Source organism: Pinus tabuliformis, chromosome 2_2 (genome assembly GCF_031772625.1).
Source record: "Pinus tabuliformis cultivar Carrire ecotype Pingquan chromosome 2_2, CPIR1, whole genome shotgun sequence".
Taxonomy (NCBI): Eukaryota; Viridiplantae; Streptophyta; class Pinopsida; order Pinales; family Pinaceae; genus Pinus; species Pinus tabuliformis.
The window spans coordinates 237,433,367-237,450,585 of record NC_142300.1 but is presented as its reverse complement, the minus strand read 5'-3'; positions in this window follow the sequence as shown (position 1 = coordinate 237,450,585).

The following is a 17,219-nucleotide window of genomic DNA, read 5'->3' as shown; positions in this document are numbered from 1 at the left end:
TCTTTCACAACTTCTCGTGCCTGGGAACATTATGGCTCGGCATCAATTGACTCTACATCAGAGTCATATACATCATAAGAAGGAGAAACATAAAATTCGGTTGAATAAGATCTTAGAGGGTTTATTTGCAGCTCGATGATGTTTCCCTCTTTGTTTTCTTGGCCATTGGGTGATGCTTCTTGATGTGAGTAAATGTTTTGTTGGAGCAGAGCTTCACAAACATATTCAACAGGGTCATCAACCTCGGGAACATCTTCATCATTAAAATGTGTGCAAGAATATTTAAACAGAGAATTCGGTGGATATAATATTGTGCAATAATTATGGAATGCTATATGAAAACATTTTAATGAAGATATATTGCCACGAGGTATTCTTCTGTACCAAATTCTAAAATCGTCGTCTGAAGAGTACATGAACAATTTCATTTTCACATCTTCAAAAATAATACCTTGTTACTCCATGCATTCCTGAAAATCCTTAAGGTGTTGTTCTGGCCTTCTATCTATGTTTCCACTGAATCTAGGCAAATAGGTATTCCATTCATGAAATGAAGGGACATGATTAGGGAAACTAGCAATAGAAGAAAAATTCAGTGGAGAAAATTGGCTGGTGAGGAATGCAGGAATGGCCATTTTGAAAACCCCCTAAGTGAGTGATATTCGTTTTAAAGGTAGGGAAATATTTCGGGTGCTTTAGCATCACAGTGAGTATGAGGTTGCTTGAAATCCAGGGTGTTCAAATAGAGATATGGATAGTGGAGTCGCTAAGATGTTTACTATAATATTGAAACAATGGAGTTTCCAAGGTGAGACATCTTCAACCCACGCTTCCCTTGCTCACCTAGCAGAGGGAATGTAAAAATTTGTCATACCGTGGGAAAAATATTCTAATACATTCCCCGACAACAGTGCAAGAAAGATGTTGTCGCTTTTTCTAGCACCTACGACACAAGTGCTTATGGAGATATAGAAAGCTTACTAGAGATAGCCTTTAGGTTGATTGTAGACCAGTACCTAGGACATCTTGAATAGAGGAGTGCATGGAATATTATCAGTGGGGTTTTTGTTGCATTCCAATTTTCACAGAGTTAAAAGGATAATAAATGGGAGCTTGGTTCAATAGGCCTTCATTAAGGTAAAATCACGCCAATACATGGATCCAAATGTGTAGGGGGTAAAGTGGGGAAACCTCAAAGAGAAATGTCTTGTTCTCATGGCTGACACACAACAACAGGTAGCCTCAATATTGGCGTTGTAGTAAAATGAAGAGGAGGAAAGAAAGGAGGGTAATTTGATGCATAGGGTTGTAAACATGATAGAATCCTAAGAAAAAATATTCTGGTAGAAGTATGGAAGACTGAGGAAATGAAAGACTGTAAAGAGTGAAGCGCAGATTAAGGTTTCATGCTGTATACCTCATGGGCACCTCCATCACCAAACATCGTGAATAAATATATGCTCATACATGTACTGCGGGTTAATCAAATAACACAAGTAGATCTGTCTTGTACACAGGTACTGTAGGTTATAGACTAACACAAGTAAATCTTTACTATACATAGGTATTGTTCACTATTTAGAAGCATACCTATAACCATGAGAGGATGAGACCAGCAACTTCATTAGACAATTTTGGTGAAAGAAAAACATATATGAAATGGGATTTAGATAGGGGGGGAACATATTGCACATTGCTCTAGAATCACCAAATAATTTCATTAATCAAATATGAGTCCAACATACCACTCCATTACATTCAAAAAGATATCACTCAATTCCCTCATGAACAGGTAAATAAAACCAAAAATAGAATCTCAGAATTTTGACCTCTGCTGGTATAAATTTTGAAACCTTTGTTAAGTGTTTCTTCATCCTTTTTATAAGGAGAGGGAGAGCTTGAAAAATAGTTACAAAAAATATCTCAGCGAGAGCTCTAGTTGTCTAATCGACTAGCTATCTCAACGTGTGATAGATCATCTACCCAAATGATTACAATCGGGATTTGATTCCTTTCTTGAAATACAACAATTGTATAATAAAATAAAATAAAGAAAAAAGAAAGATGATGGGAGGAAAATATCCCTATGTTGTTCCTGTTATGGCCTCTGCTCAGGACACATCTCTGCCATGATGATTTAGCCAATTCACCTACTGCATTCCTCTTTAACTTCTTGAATTCCCCACTCTCTAGAGCCAGGAGTAATCATTTGTGGTGGCCTTGGTGTTGTCATGGAATCACAACTATCGACTCATACATCCCCTCAACTTATTGTATTATGCTATCAAAGCATTACCACATCAGACTTTTACTCTAAAAGGTGCCACAGAATAGCAAGTCTCGATCTCCCTTGGCCCCCTTTGATTTAGCCCCTTTATGCATTTCTTCTGATAAGACTGAGGGCTGCAACCTGGGGCTCAGCCTTTATATCAGAGGTTTCTTATCATTGGATTTTAATCAAGGATTTTAACTTGGAGTTGCGACATTTCAATTTTGTTGATCGATGATTGTTGGTAGCCCCTTAGTGCTTAGCCCTTGGTTCCTCAACTCTTTATGTGACCGGGTGCTAGCCCCCTTATCAAATCCCCTTTATTGGCAGTTCGCAATCAATGAATTCCTTGTGATGCACAATGCACTACTACCTCTTATCATTGATTGCCGATTGATGACATCATCAGTACCATGTGCTGCTTCATGAGTGGTGACACGTGTCACCCATATATGCGCCCGTAGGACCCTTGAAATTGTGAGATTTGCATGCCACATGTCCTTCGTATTGCCACATCATGATTATGTTAGAAGCCACGTGTCTTTATCAGGGCCAATAGGATTCTGCCACGTGTCCCCCTATAGGAGAGAGAAAAGGCCTGCCTACACTTAGTATTGCATTGTATTTCTTTGTTAATTAAAATCGGCCCCTCCTGGTGCTTTAACATTGTATTGGAACTTTTTTCTATTTTGCAACTTTTCAAACTCTGTCATGTCTAGAAGCATTAATCAACAATATTCCATGACCTCTAATATTGCGGGACTTTCGATATGTGATCGTCGATATCTCTTGACTGATAGGACCTTCGATTTTTGATAAACTATACCTTGGACCTTCGATTTATTGGATTTTTAATGCAAAATGTTCCAATAAGCCATGATGTTATGAAGTGTGATTGACGATACGCAATTGCCAATGTGATGTCATCAATGTCACATCGTACTTCCTTAGTGGTGACATCTGTCACTCGGATATGCCCCCATAGGCCCTTGAAGATGCCAAATCAGCATGCCACATGTCCCTCCATACCACCACATCATGTTGAAATCAGTTTCCATGTGTCTTTATTGGGACGCTACCATGCGTCTTGTTGGAGGAGAGAAAAGGCCCACATGCTCTTTTTTTTATGAGTTTCTTTGTAAATTGCAATTGGCCATCCCTGACACTTTGACATTGAAGGCACAATCACAGTGATTTAGCACTATCAGGGTTTGCAGATCGCAACTTTGTTAGGGTTGACATTTTGAAAATGCTAATCACCAATATGTGACATGGCCTAGACCTGCCAACTACTGATATTGTGGGACTTCCGATTTGCGGGACCTCCAATTGCTAATATACAATGTACCATGGACCTCTGACCGCTAATTTCCAATATCGACGATCGCTAATCACAAGTTTCCTCTGACCTCTCTTGCTTCTGCTTTAGAAAACTCTGATTGCAACCTTTGATATGTTGGGACCATACCCTTAGTCATTTTCTCTTTATTTTCTGGCTTTTAAAGGGAAGCTTCAATCGGGCCATATTTTCTAACCAAAAGTCCATTTTTGAACTTCCATATATCATTGGAAAGCTCGTTCCAAGAACTATGCAATGGAGGATGTATGATTTAGCTTTGAGAGCTTTTGTGGCTTAGAAGAGGGCTTCAAACTTCACTTCTCTTTGGAACTTTGGACAATTGAAACTCAGAATGTAGTGAGTGACAACAACTTCTTCATAGATTTAACGAGCCTGAAGAAGGGAAAAACTTGGGGATTTTTCAATTTAAGAGCAAGAAAGAGTCCCAAAAAGGAAAGCACTCATATCACCATCGTAGGAGTTTTGTGAGCCCGATGATGAAAACTCAAGCTTTTTTCAATTTGACGAGCGAGAAAAAATTCCTAAAAAGAATGCTCGGAGCTTCTTCATAAGCTTTTAACGAGCCCGAAGAACTACCTCGGGGTTTGTTGTGATTTTACCAACAAGAAAATGTCCCTAAAAAGAATGGTCATACTATATTTTTTATTTTAAAGAGCTATAGAAAGAGAGAAAAAGGGTTCCTTAGGTCTTATTCATAAGAGTTTAACAAGCCTAAAGAAGGAACTAGGGGATTTTTCAGTTCAAGAGTAAGAAAAAGTCCCAAAAAAACACACTCATATATTCTTTGTAGTAGTTTAGCGAGCCCAAAGAAGTATACTCAAGGTTTTCCGGATTAACGAGCAAGAAAAATACCATAAAAATAATGCTTGATACTTATTTATCTCATGCTTCACAATAGAAGGGTCTATGCCATGCATTTCATCATAAGACAAAGGAAAAACATCACGGAAGTACGTAAAAGGGTAGGTGAAGCTCACAATTTACTCATGATTAATTAGCTCCAATATGAATGCTTTCCACGATACCTGCTTTGACCGAGATAGAAATGGGAATATTCCTTGAAAGATTTCCCAAGTTCCCTTCGGAATCCATAGTTTGGACAATGGTATAAATCGAGGGAACAATTGCAGGTGGTTCAAAAGGAAAGATTTTTACAGATGTCACATTTGAATTAGATATCGAAACATGATGGTGAGAGTTTTCCCAAGGTTGCTCCTCTAAGCACATTATCTCTCGAATAACTTCATCCTTAGGTGGTACTTCATTGAGGAGATCATTACAGGGAGTCATGATGGGAGAGGCTTCCCAATGTTTCTCTTCTAAATACAATATCTCTCAAATAGCTTCATCCTTAGATAGGACTTCATTGAGGAGATCGCTAGAGGGAGTAGTTGTGCGAGAGGAGGTGGTACCATTGGCTATGACCAAAGTGATAGGAGAATTGGTTGTAGATTGAATGTTTGATAAGCCGATTCGACTGGTGACAGCGAAATTTGTTTTGCATAATATTCAGTGTCTAAAGGGGTCGGGAGGATCCAGGGATTGGTTGGGTCATGAGGAATAGTGGAAACCATAGAAATTATCTGTGGAACTGTAAGCAACGGGAGAGGAAGGAAACCCATAAGGGAAGAACCCTTTAATAGACCAGTACTAATACTGAAATAAGTGTAAGGTATGCCACCCACTAAAGGTACAATGATGTTAGGAAATGGGGAGTAATCCGGGGTGCAAAAGGAAAACTGGTCCATTATGATAATTCTCCCATCCAATGGAAAGAGGATGAGGTGAAAAACCGAAGACAGAATGGTAGTCACGACATAAGTCCAACTATGCCCCAAAAGAAGATCATAGTTGAGCTTATGAAATACAACTTCAATGTCCACGATTATCATTTTCCCACTCAGAGTGATGGGTTAGTCGGTAAAGTAACCTTTTGGGATGAATGTATGGCCATCAAATTCTTCAAGGGAATTCGACGAGGGAAAGAGGGTTGGAGAACCCAAGGCAAGACAACATGAACTAGACGAGACACATGTCGAAGCACTTTCATCAATGACAGTTCTATCTACTCCTCGTCCTTTCAAAAAAAAATTCACCTGAAATGCAAGCTGGTGTGAAAGGGGAGGTTTAAATTTCTCAATATAGAATATTGCTAGCATGAAATATTGAGGGTCAACAACACCAATATCCAAAAGTAGAGTTTTCCTTTGTTTTGGAAAAGTTTGCAATACTTCGAGTGCAGACATAGTTGATGGTGCTTGCGCCAAATCTTCTGTAATATTGTAGTTCTGGGAAGCACGTGTAGATGTATTATGTGTTGTGCGACGAAGTGCCCCTTTTGGGGGGTGAATTACAATATTAGGAACTGACCTTTCATTATGAAAATCATTGGGTGGTGGTGGGTTTGAACTCAAGGCATTCTCTTGAGCATTAGCGACTAGAGCTCCATACATTTTGGCTCGCGTTTGAAGATCGACCATTTCAAAAGTGTAAATGGTGGATGGTCCTTCAGTAGCTGAAGGATGGTGTGAACCATCGTTTCCCCTTTGCGGGGGTTGAGGTGGGTTCACAATAAGATGTTGTTGTTGTTGAGCAATGAAAGGGTTGTTTAGGACCATGGGGGTCTATCCAGTGTCCTTTTGAGAAAGAAAATCTCTACATTCTTGGAGGTGCAAAAAACGATGTGTCATATGGTCTTCCACATAGATATTTCAAGGGAAATTGACCAATTTTTCCTTTCCACTATTAGGTGGTGTAGCAACTTTCTGCTTTGGGTTGGATTGCTTGGTTGGCTGCTCTTCAGAAGGAGTGGTCATTTTCTTATTCTTCTTATTCTTACCGCTATGTTTTTTTGTAAAATGCATAGAGTTTATCGTAGCGATAAGAAGAGAAGCTGATTGCGTAGTGGGATCAACAAACCACTGGGAAATGTGTCTGCTAATTTGTTTCACAGTAGACCCAGAGGTAGTGTCGATAATGCCATTAGCATACATGCCGGGTTGTTGAGTAGCGGAAGCATTGGAAGTTTTGGGGGCATGGGGGATGACATTGTATAATGTGTCAGACTGCAAATAAGTGAAATCTAAGTGCTAGGCACGAAAAATGGATTGGTCTTCAGTGAACACACCACCTAAGGCAACGTCCTTTGTGATTTAGGGAAGAAGATATTTAGATAACCAATCTGCTAATAGATAATCCAAAATGGATGCTTTGACTAGCCTCTGCCTATGTCTCCATTCATGAATGTGATCAGAGATGTGGGTGGAGGTGTCTTGGCATAAAGTAGTAAGGAGTTCTATCCCGATTTCATAGTAGACGGGTAACTGAAAGTGCTTTAAAAATTCCATCACCAAGGTGCCAAAGGTATTAACTGACACATGTGGTATCTCAATGTACCACTTGGTAGCATTGCCAGTAAGGGTGTGGGGGAAGAGCTGGAGCTGGATACTATAATCCACCATGGAGTTTGACATGGACCATAGAGGATATGTGGTGATATGTGTACCTAGATCCCTTGTTTTCCTTCAAACATCAAGATGTCGATAGTAATTTTGTGCGGGATTGCAGGCTAATGTAAGTTATGGTAGATGGAGTAATTGGTTTGTTTGTATAGATCAGGGGTATCGAGTGTTGCCAAAAAAGAAAAAGCATTTGGTGCCCCTGATTCTGACCAGGGTGATAACGAATGACCTGAGGGCCCTTACGGTCCACCTATCATATTGTTCCCAACATTATACATAGGGTTTGTTGAATAATAATTTCCTTAAGGAACAGTCATATATTGTTGTTGTCCATATGGGTTGTTAGGCTGGGGGATATAAGATTGATTTCCCCCAAGATAATAATTGCCCCCTTGACTCAATTGAGGTTGAGAATGGGGTGCCCAAATGGATTGAGCGAGACCGGGTTGAGTGATCTCACGAGCCATATAGTTGGCCATCAACACTTGACTGACATATGGAGGATTCATGTCAATCAATGACTGTCTAGTTTGTCCTATAAACAGAGGGGGAACTGTAATTCCCCCTTCTGGTATGTGCATGTTGGGAATCGTGCCCCCTTTCTGTATGTGTATGTGTATGGGGGTTTGAACTAAACAAAGGATTCCAACCAAAGGGGTTTTTAAATGGACCCGTGCTAATAGCGCTATTTGGAGCGCTTGTCGAAGGTCTAGGAGTAGACACAAAAGGTCTAGAAACAGTATGTACTGGGTTCCACTCATGTTGGGTGTTACCAAGTTGCTCGAACTTGGCAACATTTTGATAGTGGGGTTCATGGTTAGCAGTGTAGTACTAACTATCAAATCGGGAAGTGGAGGTGGACCAAACTTGTCCACAAAATCCCATGACCCATTAGTCATCGACAGAATGGTGGGTGTAGGTATAGTAGAAGGCATGGTAGGTATAGGTGCAACTTGAATCAATAACGGTCCTAACAGATCAGTGATAAGAGGATTATAAGGAGGTACAAAACCTTCAATAAAGAAATATTCTGGTAGTATTGAGTCTTGGGACATATTAAACTATTTAGTGTTAGATACTAGAGACTGATGACGTGAATATGGATAATCGGCTCACCGAGGCTCGGTGAAATCTCCATAACCACTGGAGGAAGACATTCTTATCACCTAGATTGACAATGAGGGTCGTATGTAGCCATGGTGACTGATATAGTTTATCAGAAAAAACAATAGTGTTATTGATTATAGTCTCAATGATAACAAACTGGCACCTAAAAAAATACTCTAAAAAGTCAATCATCAAGCAGGGGATATGACCTTATCTGATAACCACCATTTTCTAGAGATGAAACCCAATATCACAATGGATAAAAGAGAGAGATGGAAAAATGTACAGATACGATTACTCTTGAGATTTTACCGAACCGCAGATTAAGGGGCCAAGTACTCTCATGAAGACAGGCACCCTCTAGAAAACAAACGACAGAGTAGGTTTGTCTGTTTAGGTACCAGGGCATCCCACCCCAGTCAGCTTGTGTTCGTCCCTAAAAAGTATGGCCACTGTAGTTACCTCAAATCACAGACACTACTAGGGGGGACATGGTCACAGATAGTACGCTTTGTGGGCAGGATACCTGAGTCCCTGTCTCATCTCTGATATCCCTGAAGGGATCCCTGATACATAGAATACCCAAAGGATATGTAATCAAAGGAATGCTACCTCCTTTCACATTCCAATGTTGTCTCGCATTTAGCTCCGCTTTGACTGGAGTGGTCCCAAATAGTATGCATGCAACAACGTTTCCCCTCTTTAACGACACTAGTCTTGATTTTACGATCATGTGCAATTAACCACAACTACCTAACCCAAGATCCTAGCCTAGACTAATATGTGTGTTTACTAAAAAAATATTTACTGATTGATTTTATTACGACATGAATTTTAAATGTACTTTGTTAATGTCTTCGAAAGGGGTGTTGACATATGGAGTTTTGTGGGACTCTGACACAAACCATGCAAAAAATACTTTTAGTTTCACTTCGATGAATGAGTTATTTCTACAACGAGAGGATCGTTTATACATCAATTTGTACCATGCGTCTAGTATAGTAAAACACAAGCACAACTTGCAGAAATGCAATGCTCTCTAACAACTTTTAAAACCAAATAAATGTAAAATCTAACCAACTAAGCAGAAAAAATGTAAAAATTTTGTATTTTCTTTTTCTTGAAAAGCATAAGCAGTTAAGTTATTTTCCTAAAAGGAAAAAATTCTCAGGAAATAGGCAACCAAATAAACATGCATAACTGTAGATCCTTGATCAGACTATAGGAAGCTTCCCCAACCTAGGAGTTCACCGAACTGGCTATTTATCAAGATTTGGTTGCCTAACGCAATTTAGAAGAGGACAAAGAGAGTTAGTCCTACACTAACTCTCCGTTTGCAAGCCAGCGGAGCGTTATAAAGCTCTGGTTACACTAATGGGGTGTTTTAGGGAGGCGGAAGCTCTAAAAGAAGTCTTTTGGGATCAGATCAAAAGTTGAGCATAGTGAGGAGGGAACAAGGAGAGAAAGAGAAGAAGCTATGGAGAGACACTAAGGAACCTAGTACAAGCAGATGCGGGCGACTAATCCCTTACGCCAGATCCGAAGCGGCCGAGCCGATCGGGTCGATTTTGAGATGATTCTATCTTGGTGGTGATTATTTTGTGGTCTTGGTGAGTTGAATAGTCCTAGTGGTCAGAAGAACCAAGTACAAGCCTAGAAGTCTGGATTGGTACTCGAACTAAGTATAGTCAGCGGAGTCGCCATCTGCTATACAGACGCATTGAAATACCTTAATGATCTTCCCTAGATCCATGGAAGATAGATAAGATTAGTTGCAGCTAGCACAAAGAGATATTTACATATCCATATAAATGAAATGATAATCAAAGTAGGAGGGAACAATTTTATCTTTGATCTTGGTGCAGTGTTACTGGAGAACCCAATGTAGCAGAGTGGAAGACCTCTCAGCTAGCTCCTAGATCATTGATCAATACCTGCACATAGACAAGATGATAAGTAATATTACAACATATAACCTTGATAATCAAAATAAGAATACATAAGGATATATTACACATATCTAATCTACTCATAACCAATGGTATTGCATAAACATGTAAATGAATCATAACATCAACACCATGGAGTAGACAACACAACTACAGGTCTATATTAATAATAGGAAAGAGTGATTACAACCATCAGTTGCATCAACCTTCCCTTACTCCTCCAGATCCTCTCTCTTTCCATATTCTTGACCTCTTAGTGTACCAATGTCTCATGCAAATCTTTGACAGTAAATAGGAAATCCTTTCAATTCTTTCGACCTCTTTCACAATGCCCCAAGCCTCAAATATATAGAATGAGAGGCTAATCCTTGCCAACTCTTTCATGAGTTCCCTTTGGAAAAATTTGGGATGCTTCCATGCTTTATTTCTCTTCGCCTTTTCATTAGACTCAGTTAGGAATACCAATATCCTCAAATAGGTCGAATATGGATATTTCCTTCTTTTCAGGCTGACATATGAGTAAATAGTGCGATATTATTCAGTAAACCCGCTCCTTTAACCTCTGGAAACTCACCAAATTTTCCTAAATCTACCCCTAAGGAAACACAAAGAGTTACCCTAGGGACAAATGCCCCTGTTTCATGCATGAGGAGCATTATAAAGCTTCTTGCTAGTTCCTGGGGAATGTTACCCATAAAACAAGACTGTGAACTTAGTCAATCTTTCAGTCAAACTGCCTTTCTCCTCTGAGTTGATGAGGAGGTCATTTTCTTGTATATCACCCTATGCTCATGCCAATTTATAATGGAAATAAATATATGATGACTTATTTATGATGACACTAGAATGTGTTGGTTTCACTTGTTAAAATAAATCTGAAACTTCTCAAACTTTCATAAATTTTCATGTATGGATTCAAGTTGAAGCACAATCAGATGTTAACACTCTTTGTACTAATAATGGAAGTTATTATACCTCTAGAAAATGTTAAAAATATATTTACCAATATGAGATTCAACATCATACTACAGTTTCATACAATCCTCAAGAAAATAGTATAGTTGAAGGAATGAACATGATTATCTTGAATATGGTTCCTTCCATGATGCTTCCAAAAATTAAAAGTTGATGTTTTGAGCTAATACATTTCTACGTGAATTTTATGTGAAAAATATATGTCCATATCATGCTCTTAGAAATAATATTCATCATGAAATGTCGTATGGATACATTCCTTCAATGAGGCATCTCAAGGTCTTTGGTTCCACCTATTCTGCCTTGACTTTCGAGTAGAAAATAAACAAATGTGATGGAATAATTTTGAAGTGAATCATGTCGGTGTATTCAAATACCACCAAGGCATATCATCTTTACAATGAGGTAAACAAGAAGTTTATTCTTTCAATAGATGTGTTTTCTCTTCAGTCTTCTATGTAAGACAATAGTTTTGAGCAATAACTTGATCATTTGGATAGATTCACTCATGTAAATATATATAATGAATTTGATAATGAGAACTCGCATCTTGTGTTATCTTTGATCAATCTCCAAAATCTCATTTGGAAGCACCATATACCCCTCATGAAGTTTTATAAACTTCATCAGAGAAGGAAAATCCTTAGAATGAGGTGATTGAGAGGATTGGAAGGCTAAATATTGATGCAAGCCCATCTCGATTAGTGGAGAAACCTAGACCATCTAAGAAATGTCCCCCAAAATGGTTCATCAAAACACTTGAAAGTGTTCATCTTGATGAAGTCAATAAGGAAGGAACTAACGGTTCCACCAAACAATGCGGAGGTTATGTAGATAATTTTGATTTAGTTGACATGGATATTTCATATCATTGTGAATTAATTCATATACTAACTTTTGAACCAACTTTATTTAAATAAACTACTTCTCATGATGAATGGAAAGAAGGAAAGTATAAGAAGTATGATCCTCCCATAAAGAATGGAACATGGAAGTTAGTGGACCCTCCATTTGCAACCAAACCAATTGGCTACAAGCAGGTATGCAAGAACAAGTACAAACCAAACAATGCACTTGGAAAGAAAAAAACAAGGTTCATGAAAAAAGGATTTGTGCAGAAAGGAGGTACTAATTATGAGGAGAATTTTACCCCCATAGAAAAATGGGCCACTATTTGGACTCTATTTTAAATGGTAGCTCAAAATGGATGGAAATTTCATCAAATGGATGTGAATACTACTTTCTTGAATGGATACTTGAAAGAGATTTTATTCATTTCTAAGTTGGAATATTTTTTTGTGAAGGGAAAAAAAGTATGTAAACTCATCAAATCATTATATGGCCTAAAACACGCACCACAAACCTATTATGAAAAGTTAATTGAGTATATTCTAAAAGTGAATATCAAAGACTTTAATCTTGATGTTACAACTATGTTTGTCAAGAAAATTGTAAAAAATATTGTATATCTTGTAGTATATGTAAATGATTTGTTGATAACATGGAACAAGGAAATCTTTATTGTGTCTACAAATAATGAATTTAGGGAGGTAATTGAGATGATATATTTGGGATGCCTGCGCTACTACTTGGGCATTGAAGTATCTCAACATCCAAAGTACATATTGACGTCCCAAAGGAAGTACATTGACAAACTATTGAATAGGTTTGGCATGGTGAAAGAAACCTTCTTTCTAATCCAATAGAACAAAATTTGAAGTTCACATCAAAAGAAGGTGTTAGTGTCAGTATTTGCATACTTCCATCAGGGATCACATTCCTCTTTTTGCATCATCATTTTAGGTGTCTCACGTTGCAATTTCAAGTCATTCCGCTAGGTCATACTTTGAAATTGATTCCCTAATGGTTGTTTGAGTCAGGATTGGTATTTTCCCTCACAAAGATGTCTGCTGACCCACTCTCATAGTTGGCTGAGATTTTAAAACCTTCTGTCACTCTTGTCATCTCAGTCAAACTTAGTCATGAAATCAAGTGTTAATTTTTCATTTAGGTCATTAGGTTTCATCTTTCTAGGTCTAGGGTCATTATTGTATCCAAATAAAGGACAGCAACAAGTGTGGGGAAGACCTAATAAAGGTCATTTAGTCTCTTTCAATCAAAATTGATATATGGATGTTTTCTTTGGTTCTTTGTAGCTTTTCATCTCAAAAACATCATTTTTGAGTTGAAAAAGGAAGATTTATTTGTAATTGTGAAAGTCATTTCATGAAGCTGCTTAAAGTCATACATTCCCTGCTTTACACTCCATAATGCAAAGCCTTAAAGCATATCAACCACTCAAAAGAATTAGAAAGAAACATAAGAAAGAAATTTTAAAAGGTGAATGATTAAAGTGGTGGGTCCCTATAGTAAAAATTACAGTTATAAACCTCAAAGGGATGATCTAAACTTCATCCTGCTCATTTGAAAAAGAGAAAAACCCAGTTACAGCAAATTGGTGGCCGAAGAAACCGCGGGCACTGTGCATATAGCTTAGGCGTTGCACATAGAGCTTAGGCATTGCGCATAGAGCTTGGGCTCTACACATAAAGCCCGAGCACTACGCACGTAAGTGGGGCGTTGCGCATACAGCTGGAGCGCTGCACATAGAGCTAGCACCCCTGTGTATTTTTGCATGGCACTGCACATACAACAAGGCACTGTGCACCTGTACATGGCATTGCACATAGGGTTGACAACCATCAAAACTATCCTAACAAGCATCCAGATCACTCCTTTTGCTAGATAGGGCCTCAAACAAGTAAGTATACTCCCTAAGTTGTCCTCCCAACACTCATTTCAAGATTTTTGAGTTTGTTCGCTATTAAAATTTTCAAACCCTAGGTTGTCTAAAAAACCCTCCGTGCCTATCATTTTCCCATTCATTCCCATATCTTATTGTCATATTCCTAAATATAATCCCTATTCCCTATTCCCTATTGTCAAATACACTTATCCCCTATACCGTAGTCCCCAAACAAAATCCCTAAACCCCTACTTACAAAATAGTCCCTACTTAAAAATCCCCCCTTTCTCACTCTCACATCATACATATCTCATTCCTACATCACACAAACTCCTCTTCGCTTCCCCTATCCCTACTCACCATAACTCGAACTTCATAATTACCTTCTCCACGGTTTCTAAAGATTCAAACTCAAAAACATGGATAAAGAGGATAAAGATTATGAGGAGGAGGAAAACAGTGACAGTGAAAGCATGGAAGATGAACCTTGGCTTCAGAGAAAACCCCATAAGGGAGGCAGAATTATCAGAGAGGAACCATCAAACATCAGATAGTTAGAGGCTTCCCCTATGACTGTCTCCTATTTCAGGTATCTGGGATGTTATGAGTTTTGTGAGAAAGTACAAAGGGTTCAACATCATCTTGAGCTGACTAGGATTTTTGTAGCAAATCTTCGTGATAACAGGGTAACTCTTGTCGCGGTGACATTTCCAGTTTCCACCTCCATCATTGCTAATGCTACAAGGATTCCGAATGTGGGGGGAAATGGTATAAAGCACAAGATTTGGATGAGCACTACTATGAACCACACATCCAATCCAGGTATAGGAATGAAAAGAAGAGGACCTTTCCTTTCAGGTTCCTTCACGAAAGCTATGCCCCTATGATGACAATCATTATGAAGTATTTTACATGTGAGGGCAGATTTTCCAGACTATACACCTATCATATTGTGCTTCTCATGCACTTCACAAGAGTGAAAATGTTGAACATCCCGTACTTATTATTCAGGAACATTGAGAAGATGGCCTACATTGTACAGAAAAGGCCATACCCTTAGGAGATGAATAGTATTTATCATTATTCCTTGATTAAGATTATTGTGCTACATCATCTCAACCTCCTGAACATCTACTAGGATATGTTTATTGCCAATGACATCTTCAATGGTCCTTAGATTCCTCCACTAGTGCCTCAAGAAGCAGAAAGGCCTTCCAGCAGTACCAAAGTAAAGAAAAGTAAGAAGGCTAAAAAGACTAAAGTTGTTGAGAAGACATAAACCTACAAGACATATCAGAGAGGGGCTAGAAAGTTGTTTGTAGCAGATAGGCAAGTGTTTACTCCACCTAATGTGGAAGGGGCCTTATCTTCTTCATCAGCTCATAGGAAAATGCTTGCTCCACAAACGGTGGAAGGGGCTTTGCCTTCTTCATCAACACAACAAGTGCAAAAGGTGCAAAAAGGGAAGGAAAGGATGCTGGAGGAAAGCCTCAATGATGAAGAAGAAAGGGAATTTGATTTGATGGAACATGATGAACCAGAACAACCACACATTCATCATGGCATTGAGATAGTCAACTTAGAGGCTCAAGATGAGGTGACAAATGAAAATATAATCATAAAGGAAAAAGATGCACAGATCCAAGCACTAATGGACACCTTGGCGAGAGCTAAGTATGTCATTTCATACCTTGAGAAGGAGAAAAAGAAGCTAAGTGAGAAACAGTTCCTCATGGAGCTAGAACTTATCAAGGAAAAGAGGCAAGATGACAAAGGAAAATCAGTAATGCAAGAGGAAAATACCCCGGCCACCTTGACTACAGAATAGAGGCTTGAAAAGGAGATTGAAGAGGATAGAGAAACATGGCTTGATAGGGTCAATTTTCATTTGGAGAAGCTACTAAAAAGGGCCAACAGGGACAATCAAATCATCAGGCACATGGCTCACAATTACAAGATCCAGAACAAGATTTGTAACATAAGAGTCAAGCAAATGAAGACAAGGCTAAAACAAACCCTCAAAGGAAAAAATGAGGGTGATAGGCTTAGGTTGCTTGCTGAAGCTTCCTTGGCTGACCTAGACACGTGATGGTGGTGGTATCCCACAAATTGTGAGAAATTTTGTAGAATTTTTGCATTTTTGAAGAATTTAGTAGTTTTTGACATAGAAATTTTAGCTTTATGCATAGCACCACTGGCACTACATTTTTCCTAGGAGCATCCAATGGCCAAAAGAAGACCACCATTGGATTCCTAAAGATGTAAGCATGCTCCTTGTACATTTTCTAAGTTTTTGGAGTGAAACTAGTTAGTCAAAAGATCAAAAAAGACCCAAAAAATGACCTTTCTGCCCTCTTTTTGACCCTAGCGCTGTGCATAGAAGAAGTCTTGGGAGAATCATTTTTTGATGGGGTCAAATAAACTCCAAATTTGAAACTAAAGGCATATTTGGAAAGTAGACAGGATAGTATTTCCAATGAGCTATCATGAGCTCTATTTGGACACCGGGAATGCGTCCAAATTGGCCTTGCAAAAAGTGTTGTGCATAGCCTTCTGATGTTGTGCATAGGACAATTTTCTGCTAAATTTTCAGTTTACTGTGCCATGATTATAACTTTTGGGTTTCCACTCATGGATGATGTTTTTGTTGATGTAAATGGTGATTAGGCATGTAAATAAGATGAATATTAATCACTGGAGGGTAGATTCATTGGACCAAAAGTTCTCTTGAAGTCAAATGAATTAGTTTCCTCCCTTCTAAAGATAAGTTGTTAGGGTTGCCTAGATTCTAGTTTCTTGTTCAACTTTTGATGGATTAGTTCCTCATCTTAAGGATTCGGCCCCTCAGGATGTGATGAGGTTGAATTGAGCTATATATCTTCTTTTTCTTTCTCATTGTAAAGGATTGGATTTAGTAGGTTTTCTTAGGCTTTGATAGACATCATTTTGTACCAATTACAGCAGATTAATGAAAAATTGCAGCTATTTCTTTGGGATCCATGTGGTGTGATGCTCTATTCAGTTTGTCTTATGTTTTCATGTGTTAAAATGTATTGTTGACTCCATTTCATCATTTCATACCCTTTATGTGAATGTATACAAGTCTAAAAGGCAGAATTCATAACTTTTATGCTATGTTTTGGGTAGACATTTCATAGTCTGTGTTTTCTTCAGTTTAGGAAGAACCCATGAGGTTTACATGCTCTTCTTAGCTCCTCACCCGTCTTTTCACCTCATCCATAAAACCCTAAGGTTCTGATCGTTGTGCCTACCATGCCCCATCCAACACCCTGTAGTTTTGACCTAATTTCCTTGCCCTAACTGTTTGGCTCCTCTTGATCCAGCAAAACCG